Source organism: Schistocerca gregaria, chromosome 5 (assembly GCF_023897955.1).
Source record: "Schistocerca gregaria isolate iqSchGreg1 chromosome 5, iqSchGreg1.2, whole genome shotgun sequence".
Classification (NCBI taxonomy): Eukaryota; Metazoa; Arthropoda; class Insecta; order Orthoptera; family Acrididae; genus Schistocerca; species Schistocerca gregaria.
Window position 1 is genome coordinate 640303735 of NC_064924.1, and position 15022 is coordinate 640318756.

At 45.6% G+C, this 15022-nt stretch overlaps 1 protein-coding gene across 1 annotated transcript in view; it reads left to right on the forward strand.

Moving 5' to 3' along the window:
* Positions 1-15022, forward strand: part of LOC126273092 (repulsive guidance molecule B-like) — a 1683331-nt gene that overhangs the window by 330708 nt on the left and 1337601 nt on the right. The window lies entirely within an intron of this gene.

The following is a 15022-nucleotide window of genomic DNA, read 5'->3' on the forward strand; positions in this document are numbered from 1 at the left end:
TGAGGACGCAGTAGGCAAAGGAAATTACCGCGTTAAAGAGATATAACGCATGTACACAGGAAATGTAGCTTGTAGCTGCAAATGTGTCCCGATGATCTCTCCATTGCTGAAAGGTTCCGAATTAGTCCTCCAATAGGATTTCTAAAAACGGACTGCCATGGGAAGATAACCACTAGAATAAAATTGAATAATAAATGAAACTGCAACGTTCTATGGGCCCGAGCACGGAATTTCAAAAGTTGTAGCGTGGTAGGTTTTATATGTGGTGGCATTTGTATCCTCGTCACAAAATTGAAAGTAATAACACTGTTATTCAATAAAATGTTACCTAAAAATTCAGTACCCAAGGAAATGAGGCTGGGCTATATCAATAGCATATTTAAGAAAGGATATCGCAAAAGCTGCTCGAAATGTCGAGGAATTTGAGTTATAAACACATTAATGAGAATAATTAAAAAGAAGCTAGAAATAAATTTTAAAACCCAGGAAGAACAATGTGGCTTCACAGCCGGTAGATCATACGTAGACCATATTTTCACGTTACGACATTCCTTACAGAAAAATAGGGAAAAGATAAAAAAAAATGTAGATTTAATTTTCATAGATTTAGTAGAATCATGTAATACAGTCAAGAGAAAACTGCTTTGGAGAGCATTACAATGGCGAACATAAACGGTCCTTCAATTAAAATAATACAAGAAGTAAACTCCTGGAAATTGAAATAAGAACACCGTGAATTCATTGTCCCAGGAAGGGGAAACTTTATTGACACATTCCTGGGGTCAGATACATCACATGATCACACTGACAGAATCACATGCGCATAGACACAGGCAACAGAGCATGCACAATGTCGGCACTAGTACAGTGTATATGCACCTTTCGCAGCAATGCAGGCTGCTATTCTCCCATGGAGACGATCGTAGAGATGCTGGATGTAGTCCTGTGGAACAGCTTGCCATGCCATTTCCACCTGGCGCCTCAGTTGGACCAGCGTTCGTGCTGGACGTGCAGACCGCGTGACACGACGCTTCATCCAGTCCCAAACATGCTGAATGGGGGACAGATCCGGAGATCTTGCTGGCCAGGGTAGTTGACTTACACCTTCTAGAGCACGTTGGGTGGCACGGGATACATGCGGACGTTCATTGTCCTGTTGGAACAGCAAGTTCCCTTGCCGGTCTAGGAATGGTAGAATGATGGGTTCGATGACGGTTTGGAAGTACCGTGCACTATTCAGTGTCCCCTCGACGATCACCAGAGGTGTACGGCCAGTGTAGGAGATCGCTCCCAACACCATGATGCCGGGTGTTGGCCCTGTGTGCCTCGGTCGTATGTAGTCCTGATTGTGGCACTCACCTGCACGGCGCCAAACACGCATACGACCATCATTGGCACCAAGGCAGAAGCGACTCTCATCGCTGAAGACGACACGTCTCCATTCGTCCCTCCATTCACGCCTGTCGCGACACCACTGGAGGCGAGCTGCACGATGTTGGGGCGTGAGCGGAAGACGGCCTAACGGTGTGCGGGACCGTAGCCCAGCTTCATGGAGACGGTTGCGAATGGTCCTCGCCGATACCCCAGCAGCAACAGTGTCCCTAATTTGCTGGGAAGTGGCGGTGCGGTCCCCTACGGCACTGCGTAGGATCCTACGGTCTTGGCGTGCATCCGTGCGTCGCTGCGGTCCGGTCCCAGGTCGACGGGCACGTGCACCTTCCGCCGACCACTGGCGACAACATCGATGTACTGTGGAGACCTCACGCCCCACGTGTTGAGCAATTCGGCGGTACGTCCACCCGGCCTCCCGCATGCCCACTATACGCCCTCGCTCAAAGTCCGTCAACTGCACATACGGTTCACGTCCACGCTGTCGCGGCATGCTACCAGTGTTAAAGACTGCAATGGAGCTCCGTATGCCACGGCAAACTGGCTGACACTGACGGCGGCGGTGCACAAATGCTGCGCAGCTAGCGCCATTCGACGGCCAACACCGCGGTTCCTGGTGTGTCTGCTGTGCCGTGCGTGTGATCATTGCTTGTACAGCCCTCTCGCAGTGTCCGGAGCAAGTATGGTGGGTCTGACACACCGGTGTCAATGTGTTCTTTTTTTCATTTCCAGGAGTGTATATAAAGAGAGCTTACGTCAAGTGAAAATTGGTAATGCGCTTTCACAGAAATTTAGAACAAGCAAGCGTCTGTTACAAGGCTGTCCCATGTAACCAACATTACTTAAAATCTAAATAGACGTAAGTCTTAAAGAACTGTCTCGTAAATGGAATGGGATGGGGATTAGAAATGAAAGATGGAGTTGATTTACATCGCCTGCTATTTGCTGATGACCAAGTAGTCATTCGGAAGACGGGGAGAATGCAAATCATGTATGTAACCAGTTAGTGATGGAGTACAGAAACTGGGATTGAAGATTAATTGTCAGTAAACAGAATACCTTACTAATGATGCGGATGACTTATACATAGTGGGAAAGAAAATTAAGAAGGTCAATACTTTCTCTTATTTGGGGTCCATTTTAGAGATGGATGCAAAATCAGAGGTAGAAATTAATAAAAGAATTAGCAGTGGAAGGAAGGTCACTGGGACGCTCACTTCATTCTTATGGAGCAGAAATGTAACAAAACGAACCAAAACAATCACATATAAATCGATACAGAGAGTATAGTTAGGTATGGAGCGGAGATTTGGATTACTAATCTGCAACATCTAAAAAAACTGCAAACAGTAGAAATAGACTTCTCGAGAAGATCAGAAAGACTTTCTAGAAAAGAGAAAAAAAGAAACGACGAAATTATAAAGGGAATGGAAGTAAGAAAAATAATATATGACTTGATGGATAGAAGGAAGTTACAATGGTACGGGCAAGTAAGAAGAATGGAGGAAGCCAGAATACCGAAAAGTATCCTGGGAAGGAAACCGAAGGAAAAGAAGAGAAGAGGACACCGTATGACCACCTGGCTCCAAAATATACAAAATGTAAAACGAGAAGACGTGGCGCAGAGGAAGAACATATACAAGATCGAAACACGTGTAGGGACATCGTGAGTAAATAAATTGAGATCTTATGTAACAGATGTAGTAATTTCCTGGTATTTGTTATGTTGGAGGAACAACTTTGTATAATGGAAAATTACAGTAAACAAATAGAAACACATTTCTATCCTCGTGTCATTGTTGTCTAATCGACTTCCTACAAATGTTATTTGCACGGCGCTAACAGAGGGATTCCTGTTCCTATTTTGATGCGCTGGATCATACACAAAACTGGCCTTGAGACCGGTTAACAACATACGAAACATCAGTCGGCTTATAATTCATGACGTTGTGGCTTGTTCGACGTTCTAAAAATTATGTCGTAAGCCAATATGTTTTAAGAAAATACAATGTGCAGCAGTTATTGCTAGAGAGAACATGTCTGATACTTGTGCGGATAACAGTACGATCGTGTTACAAATGCTGCGTTCGGAACATTGGAGTCAGTTACATTTCAACTGCAAAATCAGCATTAGTGTAATCACATGTTTCCAGTTTGCAAGAAAAAAAAAATAGCACAACCGCCACATGAAGATTTTTTCACTTTTATGTTATTTGTTAGATAACATAACACGAACAATCCTTATCTCGAGAGATATCGTCGACCGGCGACGAGCCCACTGGATCATTTGATAAGCTCATACAAGCAAGATGTGGATTTGTAGATTTAGATATATTTGTTCATGCGAGCTGCGACTACGTACGTTAGGTAGACCGCAACAGAACAGACTTGGTCCTCAGCTATACCCCTATTTTTCGCCTTAGAGGGAGAATGAGACTGAAAACTTTGAAACAAATAGCGACTTGCATTGTAATCTGCCCTTAACGTATAATTGTCTGCCGTTTATCCAGCAGAGCGACTCGTTCGCAGTTGTTATTGGGATGCAGGGGCGTGGAGTGTTATGGAAGGCGGTGAGTCAGAAGGGCTGCTCGGTAATATAGTTAGTGAATGCCGGAAGGCAGGCAAGCGGAAAGACGGGGTGGATCGCTTCTTCCCCCTTCTTTTTTTTTACTGGCTGGAAGCAACGAGCAGTGTTGGAGCATTCCACGCCTGTGCATCTGATTGTGATTCACTGTCTTTAATTACTTCGCCCGGGGCCTTCCCTCTCCTCAGTCACCGTTTTAACTGCGAGTGCCCAGACTGGGGATGGGGTCTGGATCTCAACCCTATCTGGGGGGAAGAAGGCAATAAAGCCACGGGGGTTTGTTTAAACGCCTGTGGGGGTGCCAGGAGCGCAGTTACTCCGCAAATGCCACATCCACCAACTTCCTTAGCTTTTTTGTTTTCATTTATTGCGAAGGACCATCTGTATGACGTCGGAAAAAATGTGTGATAGCTCAACTACGTCGAAGTAATAGAACAGTCTTGCGGGAAGTAAAATACGTGGTGTCACTGAAGTCCCGACATAATTTCAAAAGAATCATAACTTGTGAACAATTTGGTTGGGACATAAGTACGTACCGTTTTTGTTTTGCATGTTGGTATTCCGTTTATGTGGGTTTATCTGCCGATAATTATCACTTCTTATTTGTAGTTCACAGTTTCTAGTTGAGTTTAATATTGTCATTTTTTCACTTGGAGGTAGTGAGTGGAGTATTGGTTAAAAAGTAAAGGATTCTTCTAAGAAATACCAAATTAAGATAACCTGAAGATGCCTAAATAAGGCGGAAAGCGTCGTTGAAAAATAAAAAACTAAAATTGCAACCAAGACTGTTTTTAACCAATACTGTTAAGCACTGGTTCGCTGTATACCACATATGGACTGAAAGAATTTCTATAGTGAGTGGAGGTGTGACCGCTAGAAAATGGAGTGCCAATTGGAGAAATCGGAACATATCCGACATTTTCTTCTGTTTGACTTCAATAGAGGGTGACAACAGCAGAGGCAACCAGAAACATTTGCTCACTGTATGGTGATAATGTCATTGGACCGAGCACGGTAAGAAAATGGTTTTCTCCTTTTAACGAGGACCGTGTTGATATTAGTGGCTCTCCGTGTTCAGGAACACCTTCGGAGTTTGAAGAAATCGTTTAAATGCATTAACCCACAATGATTGCGTCAGTGACTCGAGAAGGGGCAAATGTGATGGACCGTGAGCTCTCCACCATAGTGCGACATCTGCATGCAATGGGGAAGGTCCAGAAATCGGATGTACGGATGTCGCATGCTCTAAGCCAAAATCACAAAAATCAGAGGAAGGCCACATGTGTATCTCCACTTGTTCGTCAGCAACTGACTCGTAAACAATGCCGATCATTCCTACCCTGTATAGTCACTGCTTATGATGAATGGTGTGTTTATGCTAACACAACAAAAAGAAACGAATGGTTGAGTCCAAACAAAGCAGTAACTTCCCGCACAAAAAGTGGCTCTAAGGACTATGGGACTTAACATCTGAGGTCATCAGTCTCCTAGATTAGAACTTAACTAACCTAAGGACATCAAATACATCCATGCCCGAGGCAGTATTCGAACCTGCGATCGTAGCAGCAGCGCGGTTAAGGACTGAAGCGCCTAGAACCGCTCGTCCACACCAATTTAGTATTGGTGGGCAGCGTGGGGGGGGGGGAGGGGGGGAGGGGTAAAAATCGTAGAGGGAGACCAAGCGATGAATACACGAAGCAGATTCAGAAGGATATAGATTGCAGTAGATACAGAGAGATGAAGAAGCTTGCACAGGATAGAGTAGCATGGAGGGTTGACTCAAACCAGTCTCTGGACTGCAGACCACAACAACAACAACGGGACAGTTTGATGAAAACGGCCGTGTAACAATTTCAGATGAATTGCGGCAAGGACATCTGGGAACAAATGCAACAAGGATTCTACATCTACATCAATACTCCGCAAGCCACCTGACGGTGTGTGTCGGAGGGTGCCTTGAGTACCTATATCGGTTCTCCCTTCTATTCCAGTCTCGTATTGTTCGTGGAAAGGATTGTCGGTATGCTTCTGTGTGGGTTCTAATCTCTCTGATTTTATCCTCATGGTCTCTTCGCGAGATATACGTATGAGGGAGCAATATACTGCTTGACTCTTCGGTGAAGGTATGTTCTAGAAACTTCAACAAAAGCCCGTGCCGAGCTACTGAGCGTCTCTCCTGCAGAGTCTTCCACTGGAGATTATCTATCATCTCCGTAACGCTTTCGCGATTACTAAATGATCCTGTAACGAAGCGCTCTGCTCTCCGTTGGATCTTCTCTCTCTCTTCTATCAACCCTATCTGGTACGTGTCCCACACTGCCGAGCAGTATTCAAGCAGTGGGCGAACAAGCGTACTGTAACCTACTTCCTTTGTTTTCGGATTGGGATTCTTCCAATGAATCTTAGTCTGGCATCTGCTTTACCGACGATGAACTTTATTTGATCATTCCATTTTACATCACTCCTAATGCGTACTCCCAGATAATTTATGGAATTAACTGGTTCCAGTTGCTGACCTGCTATATTGTAGCTAAATGATAAGGTATCTTTCTTTCTTTGTATTCGCAGCACACTACACTTGTCTACATTGAGATTCAATTGCCATTCCCTGCACCATGCGTCAATTCGCTGCAGATCCTCCAGCATTTCAGTACAATTTTCCACTGTTACAATCTCTCGATATACCACAGCATCATCCGCAAAAAGCCTCAGTGAACTTCCGATAACATCCACAAGGTCATTTATGTGTATTGTGAATAGCAACGGTCCTACGACACTCCCCTGCGGCACACCTGAAGTCACTCTTACTTCGGAAGACTTCTCTCCATTGAGAACGACATGCTGCGTTCTGTTATCTAGGAACTCCTCAATCCAATCACACAATTGGTCTGATAGTCCGTATGCTCTTACTTTGTTCATTAAACGACTGTGGGGAACTGTGTCAAACGCCTTGTGGAAGTCGAGAAACACGGCATCTACCTGTGAACCCGTGTCTATGGCCCTCTGAGTCTCGTGGACGAATAGCGCGAGCTGGGTTTCACACGACCGTCTTTTTCGAAACCCATGCTGATTCCTACAGAGTAGATTTCGAGTCTCCAGAAAAGTCATTATACTCGAACGTAATACGTGTTCCAGAATTATACAACTGATCGACTTTAGAGATATGGGTCTATAGTTCTGCACATCTGTTCGACGTCCCTTCTTGAAAACGGGGGTGACCTGTGCCCCATTGCTCCTACGACTGTCTGATGGTACAGCCCACAGGGCTAAACCTTCACCGAAGGTCGGGAGAAGCGGATTTCCCATTGAGAGGTTGCTGGATGGAGAGCTACTGTGTGGTCCTGCCAGCTGTCCCACATCGCGCCGTGCAGTGACGGTCCAGCGCGGCTGCGGTATGTGGACACGGACACCTGCGACTGCGGCGCGGCCCGCTCTCGTGTGCAACAGGCGGCGGCGGGCGCATTCCTGGCCGGGCCGACACCTGGCGCCCTCTGGAAGGACGCTGAAACCTATCTGGCCGGACCACGACACGAGCTGCGGCCGGCGTAACCCTAGAGGCGCCGCGGAATGCGCCACTCGATACGCCGGAAGCCACGCGATCCCCCCCATTGCTCTGCACTTGTTGCCCCTCCGGTCGCTAAAAGGACGACCACGACGCCTGCCTGCGCTTCCATCAACGAGTTTTTCTTACGTCGCCCCACCGTCTTCTTGTCAACTGGTTGTGTCCGATAAAGTCGTCTGTTAATTCGTGTCTAGAATACATTATAATGACGGTCCGCCAGAGCTGCTTTCCTAATATCTTCTTCTTTACTTATTGCTGCCAGCTTCAGACGCCGCTAAAATACACTCCTGGAAATTGAAATAAGAACACCGTGAATTCATTGTCCCAGGAAGGGGAAACTTTATTGGCACATTCCTGGGGTCATATACATCACATGATCACACTGACACAACCACAGGCACATAGACACAGGCAACAGAGCATGCACAATGTCGGCACTAGTACAGTGTATATCCACCTTTCGCAGCAATGCAGGCTGCTATTCTCCCATGGAGACGATCGTAGAGATGCTGGATGTAGTCCTGTGGAACGGCTTGCCATGCCATTTCCACCTGGCGCCTCAGTTGGACCAGCGTTCGTGCTGGACGTGCAGACCGCGTGAGACGACGCTTCATCCAGTCCCAAACATGCTCAATGGGGGACAGATCAGGAGATCTTGCTGGCCAGGGTAGTTGAATAACACCTTCTAGAGCACGTCGGGTGGCACGGGATACATGCGGACGTGCATTGTCCTGTTGGAACAGCAAGTTCCCTTGCCGGTCTAGGAATGGTAGAACGATGGGTTCGATGACGGTTTGGCTGTACCGTGCACTATTCAGTGTCCCCTCGACGATCACTATAGGTGTACGGCCAGTGTAGGAGATCGCTCCCCACACCATGATGCCGGGTGTTGGCCCTGTGTGCCTCGGTCGTATGCAGTCCTGATTGTGGCGCTCACCTGCACGGCGCCAAACACGCATACGACCATCATTGGCAGCAAGGCAGAAGCGACTCTCATCGCTGAAGACGACACGTCTCCATTCGTCCCTCCATTCACGCCTGTCGCGACACCACTGGAGGCGGGCTGCACGATGTTGGGGCGTGAGCGGAAGACGGCCTAACGGTGTGCGGGACCGTAGCCCAGCTTCATGGAGACGGTTGTGAATGGTCCTCGCCGATACCCCAGCAGCAACAGTGTCCCTAATTTGCTGGGAAGTGGCGGTGCGGTCCCCTACGGCACTGCGTAGGATCCTACGGTCTTGGCGTGCATCCGTGCGTCGCTGCGGTCCGGTCCCAGGTCGACGGGCACGTGCACCTTCCGCCGACCACTGGCGACAACATCGATGTACCGTGGAGACCTCACGCCCCACGTGTTGAGCAATTCGGCGGTACGTCCACCCGGCCTCCCGCATGCCCACTATACGCTCTCGCTCAAAGTCCGTCAACTGCACATACGGTTCACGTCCACGCTGTCGCGGCATGCTACCAGTGTTAAAGACTGCGATGGAGCTCCGTATGCCCGGCAAACTGGCTGACACTGACGGCGGCGGTGCACAAATGCTGCGCAGCTAGCGCCATTCGACGGCCAACACCGCGGTTCCTGGTGTGTCCGCTGTGCCGTGCGTGTGATCATTGCTTGTACAGCCCTCTCGCAGTGTCCGGAGCAAGTATGGTGGGTCTGACACACCGGTGTCAATGTTTCTTTTTTCTATTTCCAGGAGAGAACCTAGAACTACTCAAACCTAACTAACCTAAGAACATCACACACATCGATGCCCGAGACAAGATTCGAACCTGCGACCGTAGCGGTCACGCGATTCCAGACTGAAGCGCCTAGAACCGCTCGGCCACATCGGCCGGCCACTTTCAATTATTTGTTACACAAGAACTAAACATTGTACAGATGTCATACATATTGCATTTTGAAGAGAAACTTTTTTTTTTTTTACTAATATTAGATATGCTAACAGAGAATGACAAGGCAGACGTAAATACGGTAATCGAATTCTTGCCATACCCGTTCCAGCATGGCATCGTCGACTGTGGCAGTCGCTTCCCGTATTCTCTCCAGGAGGTCTGCTACATCACGTTGTAGAGGCGGCACATACACCAGGTCTTTAATGTGTGCCCACAGAAGAAAGGCACGCTGAGGAAGATTTGGTGATCGGGGAGGCAAGTTCATGAAACAGCTCGCTCCGCACCTGAATTCTCCATGTTTCCGACTGGCGCTGAGTATTGGCAAATTACCAGACTACGCTGTGGCGGCATACATGAAAAAAAAAAGCTTCCAGGGTTTCTCTTCAAAATGAAATATGTATGATATCTGTACAATGTTTGGTTCGTGTGATATATATAATGTGTGTGTCTGTTGTATTTAGTTGTAAAATAAGATTTTTACTTACATAGCAAGATCACAAATGCTACTTTTCAAGCAGGATGTCCTTTCGTTTTCTTTCTGCAAGGTCGTTGTTTTATCGATTTATATGTTAGAAATATGGTTTGTTTTGAAAGTGTTATGTTTGATGAAAATCTATTGATATTGTAAGTAAAATTTAAGATCGTTTTTTTTTCTAAATTATCTGTTATCAACTAGAATCTTCTCGAAGTACTCAATATATTTCTGGTTTCTGAGTTCTGTTGGATGATTCAGGATTTTTTTTTGCCAAAGATGTGTAGATTTCTATTTCCTCTACGATGCTCACGTAGCTTACATTTTCCGTTCTATGACAACAGAAAGTTTGGTGTTTACACCTATATTTTAGATGGAGGAGTAAGAAGTGTTCCTGTGCTTACAGAGTTCCAGATTGGCCAGCACACGAAAGAACGCAGACAGAGAGAGAGAGAGTATGTTGGACATACTGTATTTTATAGTGCTGAGACAAACAAGACTTTTAGCTGCTTAATCACCTGAAACACGAGTAATGGCGGCAGTTAAAGGTTCAACATGCTTTCAATTCCGGCAATAAATACACACACATATCCGTCTGTAATATTTTTCACCTATATTTACTAAACTAAAAGGTAATACACCAACGAATGTAATTGTTTTGTCTAGATATGCGTTCACTTGAATCACATTCTCGTTTCCCCAGTTTAATTGCCAAGACATTAGTCTACTAATTTTTAATGTTTATTCCATTTCTTTTTTTAATTTAATTACATTCATAACTGAGTTCATTGAGATCTTTGTCTAATTTCATCTGAGACTAATTGCTACATCACTGCATCGACGGGCACTGGCTGACTTACGTCATGACCAATGTAAGATATGTAAATAAAGATTCCAGTCCAAGTACTCCACCCACAAGTCCACAAAAGCAGTAAGTTGCATTACTATGCTACAGAACATGTTACTCTGCCAGAAAATGTGAGTACCAGCCACCTGCTGACTTTGTGGTATTGCACTCTGATGCTCAGGTTGTTAATATGTCGGTTCCGTACGTGTTGCCATTCTTGTAGAAGTTTTGCATTCTGGCGATAGGCAGTTTAAATGTCCTTCTGACAATTCCGGTTCTGGTCTTTCGTGGTATCCTTAGATTGATTTGGGCAAATGTTGGAATGGATACTTTGAATCAACACAACTGGTTTCTTCTCTGTCCTTCCCCAATCCGAGCTTGTGCTCCCGCTAAACTCTAATCACCCTTCCTTCCTTTCCTAAAAACAGAATTTGCTCTCCAGCTTCCAGCTCTGGGTGGAACAAAATCTTGGCTCGCAAGCGTAAGCACGACATACGAGTATTTTGTCAGTTCATAAAGCACTGTTGTTTACACAAATATAAGAGTTACCATAAGGCACGACATTAAAACTTGCTGTTACCCTCATATATTTTCCTTTCTGGTACAGTGACCAACATTCTGTCCTCTTTCTATTACAAATATGGCAGCTACGTAACACAGTGCAGATGATGCTTTTGCTTCTATTACAGCGTTTCATCTTGTGAAGGAAGAGCGGCGGTTGTGGAGGGGCAAATGCTTTTAAACAACTCCTGTCATACGTAGTGTGGTATGTATTTCTAGTCAACTAAGAGCTGGGTTTCTGGGCGGATTGATATAGGGTTGATGAGCTGATAAGAATGACCAAAAAGCTTTCTTCCGAATTGGACTTTGACCTGCTACTCTGGCAGATCTGCCCAGATTCCTCCGAATACTCCATGCTTCGTCGACAAGAGCGTTGTTATGCTGAGATATGGAAGATCGTGGCTCTCTGAAAATGTCTCTGAGCACTATGGGACCTAACACCTGAAGTCATCAGTCCCCTAGAACTTAGAACTACTTAAACCTAACTAACCTAAGAACATAACACACATGCATGCCCGAGGCAGGGTTCGAACCTGCTACCGTAGCAGCTACGCGGTTCCGGCCTGAAGCACCTAGAACCGCTAGGCCAAAGCGAGCGGCACGGAAGATCGTGTTCATGCTGTTGTCTACATTGTTTTCGCGAAGAAAACAAAATAATTTCTACAATTCTTTTGTCATAAACAAAAGGTAACATTCCGAGTCCAACCAGGGAACATATTCTGGCCATCTTAACACCCACCACTGAATTTTTCTATAGGTACAATTCACTGCGTAGGTAATGTTCTTGACTCATCCCCTGGGACAACAAATGTCTCTCCAAGGAAGATGCTCTTGGCTGTGCTGATTTAATGACTGCAGCAATATCGGTAGTGACCTGTTCAAAGGACTCAAACCAGCATTCACTTTGAATGATTTTGGTAAATAATTTCAGTAAATGTTTTGGTAAACCACTTATTTGGGCATTCATCCGCAGTAAGTCGATCATAGACATCATCATCACAATTTGCTACACATGCCTGCCTCTAGAGCTGTTTGCATTCAGTATCAATGAACCTCAAAGTCTTTCACGATTTCATAAATCCTTTTCTGGGTGTGTGTCAAGTGAAAATGTCCCTTTTGGTGCTCTCACTACCTGGAGTTTTCAGGCACGTGAAATGCATGCCGTGCCAACCTAAATCTTAAGTTTATTTTCCGGACAATGATTATTTGTTTAATGCTGACTGCATTAACGCAACGTTGTTTTCTCTCGGGTTTTATGTTCTTGTGGATGTTAAACTAGAAACCCAGGTAGGGGCTATATTACGTTTTATACCTTAGCCAAACTCAGATATCCTACTTGTAATGCTCCTTTCTGTACTTGTTTAGCCGGCCGGGGTGGCCGAGCGGTTCTAGGCGCTACAGTCTGGAACCGCGAGACCGCTACAGTCGCAGCTTTGAATCCTGCCTCGGGCATGGATGTGTGTGATGTCCTTAGATTAGTTAGGTTTAAGTAGTTCTAAGTCCTAGGGGGCTGATGACCCACGATGTCAAGTCCCATAGTGCTCAGAGCCATTTGAACCACTTTTTTGTACTTGTTCACTGGAAGGAATCCGTCCTTTCATTTCCCACTTTCATACAACTCACACAGCATGTTTCCTCCCCTCTGCTTGTTGTCTCTTTTCCCGCGTCCTTCTTTTTTAGTGCTTCCCAGACGTTTCCTCTACAGACGCTACCAAACGCCTCTTCTACATCGAGAAAGACCATCACGAGATCTTCCCCAGCTTTATAGTGTTGCTCCGGGAGTTGGCTCAGTGTTAGTACAAGGCCAACTGTTGACCTTCCATGTCTGAAGCCACGATGTTGCTCTCTCAATTTGTGCTCTCTAGGATCTTTTCATATACCTCCGCGAAGTGTGGTATCAGTATGACTCACTTGCAGTTTCTATGGTCCTACCTACTCCCTTTCTTGAATACTGGGACAGTTAGTGCTGTCTTCTCATCTTCTGGAGTCTTCTTCTCACTCCACAACACCTTCGTCCTACAGTAAACCATTGCGAGAAATAATTGTTACCCTCATGTTATCCAAAACGTTTAATATTTTTAACTGTTAAAACAATATGAATATACACTGATGAGCCAAAACATTATCGCCACTGACTACAAAGAAACTGAACGCCTTCTGATTGCGTTGGGGACATGTGACATGATAAGTAAAGTATATAGGCGGAACAAAAACAAATAGTAAATCGTTCTAGTGACAATACGACCGAAAAATGGGCATATCCACTGACATAAGTGATTTTGGCAAAGGGCAGATTGTTGTGGTTCAACGCCCGGGAACGAATATCTTGGAAAAGACGAAGCAGGTCGTCTGTTGGCTTGCTAGTGTAGTGAGCATCTATGGGAAGTAGCTGGAGGACCGTGAAACCACGAGCAGGTGAGAAAGTGTTAGACATCACAGAAGTTGGATGTCAGAGACTCGTCCGCTGTCTAAAGCAGGATAAGAAGCGATCTGTGGCAAATCTGGCGACGAAGTACAATGATGGAGCAGGGACAAGTGTTCCGGATCACACCGTTCAGAGTAGATGGTTAAACATGGGGCTCCTCATCAGACGACCCCTACGTGTTCCCGTATTAACTGTACAACATCGTTATTGGTCGCGTTCAGATACACCATCATCGAGTGAATGGCTGCTCGAAGCATACACCGCAACAAGGACGCAGATCACTACGAGCAGAATTATGCTATGTGGGACGTGAGACGTCCACCTGGGCTTCCGTGACTGTGGTAGTAATCTAAGGCACCACTGCCACTGTGGACTACGCGAAAAATATTACCAACCACCTGCATTACCTCATACTTGATGTCATCCCCAAGGACGTTGACATCTTCCAGCAGGATAACGTACGTTGTCACGAGGCCAGAATCGTGCTGCAGCGGTTTGAGAAACACGATACTGAACTCACGTTAATGTTCTGAGCATCATACTGGCCCGATTTGAACGTGATGAAACGTATCTGGAACGCACTCGGACGACAGCTAGCGTTACATATCATTGGCCCATAACTTAGGAGAATTGTGTGACCTTACCGCAGACATCTGGTGCCACATGCCTCCGAAAACGTACCAAGGACTTGACGGATGTATACTATGCACCAAGTCCGACAGATGAACAAACACGACACTAAGAAGGTGTGCCGGCCGGGGTGACCGAGAGGTTCTAGGCGCTTCACTCTGGAACCGCGCGGCTGCTACTGTTGCAGGTTCGAATCCTGCCTCGGGCATGGATGTGTGTGATGTCCTTAGGTTAGTTAGGTTTAAGTAGTTCTAAGTCTAGGGGACTGATGACCTCAGATGTTAAGTCCCTTAGCGCTTAGAACCATTTGAACCATGCCTTGTATGAGAGTCCCTTCACAGAAGCATTGCACTTCTACAGAACTCTGTCAACAAATCTGTCTTTCATTGGCTTTCCCCGTTATCATTGTTAAACAATCATCGTGTTTCGCATTTGCTTTTTATTCCTATTTCTAAATATTTATGTTATGTGGCATGTTGCAGATGTTCACCAATCTTGTAATTTGATACTATAGGGCTATTTTTTCTATGTTGTGGGTGCTATCTCGCATTCAACTACATTTTAAACATTAAAAAAATTATCATAAGAAAAATTAAATAATTCATTTGATGAAGTTCCATCAACGCTCTTACATATTTAAGAAAATTCTACACGTA